At 35.4% G+C, this 7,809-nt stretch overlaps 1 long non-coding RNA gene across 2 annotated transcripts; it reads left to right on the top strand.

Moving 5' to 3' along the window:
- Positions 1 to 541: 541 nt before the first annotated feature.
- On the top strand, positions 542 to 7,380 carry LOC121313566. Of its 2 annotated transcripts, XR_005950009.1 has the most exons (8): positions 542 to 824; positions 3,446 to 3,617; positions 4,454 to 4,573; positions 4,784 to 4,805; positions 5,183 to 5,244; positions 5,623 to 5,660; positions 6,120 to 6,184; positions 6,988 to 7,380. It is a non-coding gene; the product is annotated as an uncharacterized LOC121313566 (long non-coding RNA). The 2 variants fall into 2 exon arrangements; XR_005950010.1 differs by lacking the exon at positions 4,784 to 4,805.
- The last annotated feature ends 429 nt before the right edge of the window (positions 7,381 to 7,809 follow it).

Here is a 7,809-nt window from a genome sequence, read left to right as displayed (position 1 = left end):
CATTCTAATATATAATGTTGTACAGTTTCTAAACTTTGATATTCTCCACATAATCCATCTACATGTTTCCCTAAACAGACGCTGACTCAATGCTGTATGTCCAATTATCAATCTGTTAGTTTTAGTTTCTTCCGCCCTATTCAATTCCCCTCTAGATGTTTAACTCCCTAACCTGACCTTTGGCTCTATATCGTAATAAAACCTTCCCTTGTGATTGTGTTCCCATTGGTTTTCCCATAATTCCACAATTTCTTGTTCAGTTATTCATTTATTTCTGCCTGGCACAGAATCATTTCCTCCAGCAGGGATGTACTGTAGGTGAAGAAATAAGTCAGATAGCAACCCAAACCACCGAAATAGAGATAGCCTTACAAAAGTGTGAGTAAGAGTACAATTTAGCACGGTTGTAATACTGTAAAATGTTGTAAAGGTACGTTCATAAAAACAAGATATTTCACAAGGTATTTCACAATCACGGTACTTCCTGAATTACAGACGTATTGTAACCCCCTATCTGAACTCAAATAATGTACCTGCAATCTTTACTAGTACTTGCTTCTATGAGTGAGTGTTCAGTAAACTTCAAAAACACATCGCTGTTAAATAAGTATTGTCTAATTAACAATATCTGTTTTGCAAACACGTGCTGTCTCCCTGCCATGGTGTATCTGTTCCACTTCTTAAAACTACCCCTCTCCTGCGCACGTCATGTAACGGGAGGACTTCCATAGCAACCACTGAAGCAGGCTTCCTGTTAACCAAAACGCTGATTTAAGACTTACAGCAACTTTGGAGTAAAACGGAACCTTGGAGTTTGTTTTGGGGTATGTAAAATAGTTATTTTTTATTAGTTGTACAAATCGTCGTAAGGACACTTAACAGTATTAGTTTAGATCTCATAGGATACGAAACCCGTCCAGATGCACATATCTACCAGTGAGGAGAGCCCAGAGTGGTTATTGCCTGCTGTTAAGTGTCAATCGATAAATCTTGTCCAGTTTTCCTTCTGAAATTGAAACAAGTTTATAATCACATCAGGAACCTGGACCAATACACATCACTTAATTGGATTTAAGTGCAGTGTAAAAATACACACAATAGACAGTTTTCACGATGAAGAACGAATTTCAAGGTCCGTGTGTCGTTTTTCACGTGTGTAAAATAGGTAGATCCTTAGTAAGGTACGTTAAGTGTAAGCGAATCTACGCAATTGACCCGTCTCAATCCACTGGGAGTGAAACGCTTCCCTGACCATTACGGTATGTGACGCATTTTTGGTTGTGACGTGGTACGTAGATTGATTAGGCCTATACATGTATGAAAGAGATATTCTACGTATCATGGTTGCGATGTGGGCATCAAGTCAATTAATAATAAATCCATATACATGTATTTAACCTTCAATTTTTCCACCTTTTCCTTGAAAATATGCTTACAGACTTTTCTGTAGAAATCATAACCCCCACTCATCTGACCAATTTGCTATTCTGTCTTATGCTTTTGTCTAATCTCCCTCTGTATCACTGTAATCTTATTTCTTTTTATCCAAAATACCCTATCGTCTGCAACAGAACCTACTTTACATTTACTTTTTATAATTTCATCCACTAAACCATTTATCATGTTATGAAATAATAGTGGGCTGCTTATACTTCCTTGTGGAGCGCCATTTTCCATACCAAAAGTTTTAGGCATTTTAGTTCGTACTCTTACTCAAAAAGACCTATCCTTTAAGAAATCTTTATCCACCACAACATATTTCTTACTGACGTCATCTTACTTAACTTAGGTAGCAGTCCATCTCTCCACACCATATCATATGCCTTTTCAAAATCAATAAACACCGCTCCCACTGTTTCCCTCATACTCAAAGCCTCCTCCACTTCTGTAGTAATCCTAATTATCTGGTCTACCCTCTCTGTTATTTAACACACACTTATTTCCATTACCCAATAATTCTTCAACCATTCTCCTATTAGCATCTGTATTCCTACTACCCCACAATGTATCATGACCTCTGCTACACTGCTTCTTCTTCAGGTTAGTCTAAAGGATGCATTTTAGATTAGCGCCTTTATCTGTAGTCATTTTTCTCTGTTTGATTGATTTTTTTTTTTTTTTATCTGTATTATTTATAATATCCCTTCTTTTCCTGTTTCCTGTATATATTTCATCAGTATATTTTCTCTTTCCATCTCCCTTCTTCTTTTCCTTTTCCCAGCAAGCTCTTTATATTTAATTCATAAACCTCCACTTCCCTCAACCTCCTCTCCAAATTCCTACTCAGCTCCTCAAATCTCTTGCACTTTAATAGATAATATTCCACTGTTTCTGATACTTTACATTTGTCACAGAATCCAGTGTCATATTTACCCAGTCTAAATAATTGCTCATTCAGAGAACTATGTCCAGTCCTTAACTTATCTAACAATATTTCCTCTTTCCTTCCTCAATCGCCATTATTGTACATTCCTTGTATCATTGTATTATCTCAAACATGTTATTTTTGCTATTAGTAAAATCACCTTTCAAATAGAATAGCCACCATTTCTGCTAAATGGTCCGATATCCTTGTTATTTTACAGATATCCAGTTCTGGAATATTGTACGCTATTTCCACTCTTCCTGTTTTTGGATCCTTAGATCCATATGTAAATATACATAAATCCTCCTTACTCTTCTCCTCTGCAAAAGCTTGACTCTTTTCAGTTCCATTTTCTCCCCTCCTTTCTTCATTTGTTCACCTAATTCTGTACAACAATTGGGTTTTTCCACCAGCTACTCTGGTAACACATTTACATTAACATTCTTCACTAAATTCAGGTTTTCAATTCCTATTTCCTTTATCCATTTTTTTGCATCCATTACCCCAATGAAAAAGTGAAAAAGTGTAGTACTCAATTGCAGTCAGCTATGATAGTTATAACATAAGACTAATTGTTCCTTAAAATGTACGCATACCTTTAGGGAGGTGTAAGACGTTCGTAAAATCAAAGTACAAGAGGACACAGCAACTTTTGTTGCATGAGCTTCACTTGGAAGATTATTTTATTCACAATTTTTGTTTTCAGTGAATCCTGTGAGACCGCATACAGTATATGTAAAACACCCTAACAATGGATTAATTACAGAAACATTGGTCTCTCTACTCAAAGCATGCTTAATATATATAGATGTTGTGTATGTGGAAGTCATGCATTTTATGTCAATATTTACAGCTCTAAAAAAAAAAAAAAAAAAAAATGATGCTAATACAAAATTTGCAAAAAATGCTTTGCGTATAGAGGCCATTGTCACTAGTTCTTCAGTATACCTCACTGTACCAATATACATCGGTGTTTTCTAAATTTCACATTAGCTACAGATCATCCAATCGCAATGTAGATATACTGATGTATATTAATTGTAGGTTATTAATCATGTTGCAATTTGATTTGTATTTCAGTTACATAAAACAGCGGTCAAAGGAGGAGTGTTGCCTGAGGTGAACCGGTGTACCCAATGCTGCCCTTTGTACCACTGTCCATTGTGCCAGCCAAGCAAATATAAACCTAATAAATGCCACCATTTGAAAAAGCACTTGGATGTCCATCTAAAGGGTGCAGTGCAGTGTGATGGTTTGTTATTTAATGGTTTTTAAATTTAACATGGTTGAAGGTTGTTGAATATATTTAGTGAACGATATATATTTCAAGTAAAATATTGTGCATGAAGTCATTAATACTTATTGTTTAGATGTTTATTGAAATGTTTGTAGCGAATGCTCAGGAATACTCACTTGCAAATACAGTAGACTCCATAATTATTCATACCCTTTATTGAGTGTAAATGAAATGGGGGAATTAAATTAAAACTTGACCCACCAGCTAATCGCAAAGTCAGAATTTAATGGTGGTTGTTTTTATTAGTAGAAGAAAGTGCCCAATTATGATAAATCAAACTGCTATTAAGTACATATTTCTAGTTTGGTTTTAGTGAATGGGTCTAAATGTTGATTTAATCCCCCCAAAGTTGGTTTTAATAACAAAAAAAGCAAGTCTACATTCTTTATTTCTTGCCCAAATACACAAAAAACATGACATTTTAAAGCTATCGTTATTGGATATCGTAAAAACATATATGTCAAAAAAACTGCATTTTAATTTACAGGGTGTGAATTATGAATTAATTTAAACTATTTTTTTAGATAAATATTTAATTAGTTAGGATAGATGTCTTTTCGATAGCCAATACTGAAAGTCTTAGAAATGTCATGTTTTAAGTTATTTATGCAACAAACCCTAAATGTACACTTGCATTGTGTTAGCTAAAACTAATTACATTGAATGGAGGGAGCCTGCTATATATTTACATTGTTATCTGTTTTAAATACCCAAATTATGACCTTTATCAGTGCTGAATAAGTTAACTGTTAATAATCTTAATTTTTTGTTTTCACCTCTTGCCTTTTCAGAATATGCAATCTGTAAGTGTGAGCTACCTTGCAGGCAAACGTCTCATTTTCACTACATCAAATGTTCTAAAATACTCCTAGAAAAAAGGAATTTCATCAGAGATGTCCAACTCTGCCAGGGTAAGCAACAGCCTCCACTTTCTTTGTGTACCCACCCCCCCCCCCCCCCCCCCCAATCCATTTTTTCATTTGACTTTTAGGAGAGGTCAGATGTCACAGGCATATATGGTTTCCTATATATGGTACATAACTATCCCTCAACATGTATAGCCTAATAATCCTAACAAAACCAATAAACTTCGACTAGGAAGCTTTTTTTTTTCCTTGCAGATAGTCGATTGCTGCTTCAAAGGTGTGTTATTTTCCATATTGATGGTAATGTAATTGTTGTACTTGTCATTGTTTATATACTGTGGTGCAGTTTACTCAATTTTTATTTAAAAACATTTTTTATAAACAATTTTTCAAAATAGACTGCATGGGATCTTGACATTGTTAGTTGTGAACTTCATGTATTGCTTACAGAGAGCAGAACTTTGGAACTACAGAGCCAGTCAGAACTGTTATTTTAATGATGTCAAACAGCTGTCTTCTCTGGGTCCTTCTTGGGGATGGAGAAGGGGAGTTGGCCTCTGTGGAGGGGAGGGGCGAAAAGGTAAAAGGGGGAAAGCTTTTGTATTATGTTGCATTGTTTTCCCTCAATAATTTATTTTATTTTTATTTTTTTAGGGGAAATATGTATTTTGTGCAGACGGTTATGTTGTGCCAACATGGCTGCCCCTCAGCTTCCTGTAAGTACAGTTGCAGGGGGGTCTGATTTAGGATGAGATGAGATTATATACCTTGTAATCTCTTAGGATGAAATTAGGTTATACACCTTGTAATCTCTTTTTGGGGGTATTTATCTACATTCAGTGTAAAGCCTTTTTCCCCCTCAGTCATTTGTCCACTTCATTGTGTGAGTTAATGACAAGTTATATAGTATCCATTTTTACATGTAGTTATAAAATGTGCTCATTTAATTCAGTACCATTTTGATGACATTTGCAAAGGACTTCATGTTCAAATACATTATAAACAATATATTGACTGTATCTCAAACCAAGTAAATGTCACTTACCATGGGTGTGATCTTTATTCTTGACCTGAGTTTGTTTTATGTGTTACAGGATGATGTAGCATCGAAGGACTTTATCATGCTGCCCGCGTGGGTACCTGGATTTTTTATGTTGTATGTTAGTCTGTCCTTGTGTGGGACATTTAACAGCCGAGATGGTTTGTTTTATGTAGCAAAAATAAAGTTAATAGTATGAAAGATTTTACATGTTTCAGCAGATTTTACTGCTTGTTTTTTATGTACAGTAAACTCACGCTGCATGTTTATTACAGGTTTTGAGACCAGCGGACAAAGTTATTTATTTTATAGATTTGTTGTCCGACAATTATAGCCATACACTTGGCTTTGGAAACCAGGACTGCATTGATGTTTTCAGGTTTTGTAATAAATATATACATAGAGCAGCAGTGCAGTCATAAGAGATCAAAAAGAAAACATATACCACTGGTATAGCAGTGAGTTTTTAATTGGTGTGTTTTTAACAGGCATGTAGAGAACATGGTTAGAAAACATCTTGAAAACATCTTTTCTTTATTTTAATTTTTCTAGCAAGACATGCCTTCCATACAAAAGTGGTGGTGTTTGCTGTTAGTGGAAAACTTCAGTCTCGGGAGGTAAGGCTTTAGTTCCATGGGGTACTTTGTGTGTACTTTGAGAACCTCGATCTGTATCTCAATTGTAATTGCCTTGTCTTGATACCGACTATCAAGAAATTTGTCCTTAAAAAAAATTAAGTGGGTATCATCTCCCATACGGTATGATTATTACAGTACTTTACAATTTTTTTTTTCAAACATATAGATTATTTATTTTAGTCTTTTGAAAAATATTTTTTTGCAAGACATGTAGTAAAAACTATGTTAGGTTTGTATATATAATTGGATAATTTTTTTTTCTCCAGTGTATAACGGCAAAGTTAATGGAAAAAGTATATGCAGGTTTTTGAAAAATGTATTTCTATAAAAAAATTTAAAAATAGCATTTTACTTTTACCGTTGTATGATATATAGGAGGTGATTGAGTACCTGTGTAGTGGTGCTGGAGGAGGGTGATCCTGCATATTTGAATCCGTCCTTAATATGTGAAAGATTCAGAGTTGTTGTAGGGACACAGTGGTTTAGAAGACTGCCACTTTGCATGGCTTGACAGTAAATTGTAAAAGAGGAATCCTCGGGCTTCTATAGTGACCAATCTTTCATTGGGTACTGCTCACAGGACTATGGCATGCAGTATGAAGATATAGGAAAGAGCCAGGGTGACTCCCCAGCAGACCTGGGACAAATATAGTTCACTGAAAATATAAATAGTTTCAATGGTTTAACTTGAAGCCAAAAGTAAATACTACATCCAAACTGCATTATATGTTTTTAATAAAGTTATTTGTTTGCAATTTTGATCTCCTTGTTTGTTTTCATAGTACTTCTGACAAGAAAGCAGGACTTCAATCAAAACAGATAAATAAGTGCTCTGAAATAATACAAAAAAAAAAAACCTTCAGACAACTGTGAATGAATGACTGTGTTAACATCTACTTTGTCAGGGGTGCATAATTCTGGGACAAGAAGGTTTTCATTTTTTGGTCTCCCTGAACCCTTCATTAACTGATTTGAATTAACTTGTTTAATTGGACAAGCTTAACCCTTTTTATTTGCTCTTAAGCAACTGGAGATTTACAGACAGCTTCAAAAACCTGCTGGACTGACCTTGACTCTAGAGGAGCAGAATTGTGCACCAATAAATGTATATATTATACTTGATGTGAGATTTTGACAATTTAATGTTTATGGAAAATGGTCAGTCCAAATGTTTATTAATCAGAGACAATGTGGATGTTAATAAATGCATTATTGCAAATGTTAACCATCCATCATCAATAACCACTTCATCCAATACAAGGTCACGGTGAGCTGGAGCTTAACCTGGCAGACACAGTGCAAGGCAGGAGTACACACAGGATGGGACACCAGTCCATTACTGACCAACTATCACACTCACACAAGCATGCACACAGACGGCAATTTAGAGTGACCAATGTGTTTTTGGATGAGGGGATGAAACCGATGTGCCTTGTGAAAACCAACACAAACATGGGGAGAACATGCAAACTCCCCTGAAATGGGAATCAAACCTGTGACCCTGGAGCTGTGAGGCAGCAGCGCTAACCATTGTGCCACCATACCACAAACTATAAATCATAAGACCCCCAGTGGTTACAGAACTCCTTGTTACTATCATTTCT

The sequence above is a fragment of the Polyodon spathula genome, chromosome 3 (genome assembly GCF_017654505.1).
Source record: "Polyodon spathula isolate WHYD16114869_AA chromosome 3, ASM1765450v1, whole genome shotgun sequence".
In the NCBI taxonomy this organism is placed as follows: Eukaryota; Metazoa; Chordata; class Actinopteri; order Acipenseriformes; family Polyodontidae; genus Polyodon; species Polyodon spathula.
The sequence above is the reverse complement of the archived record's forward strand: the minus strand, read 5'-3'. Positions and strand labels throughout refer to the sequence as shown.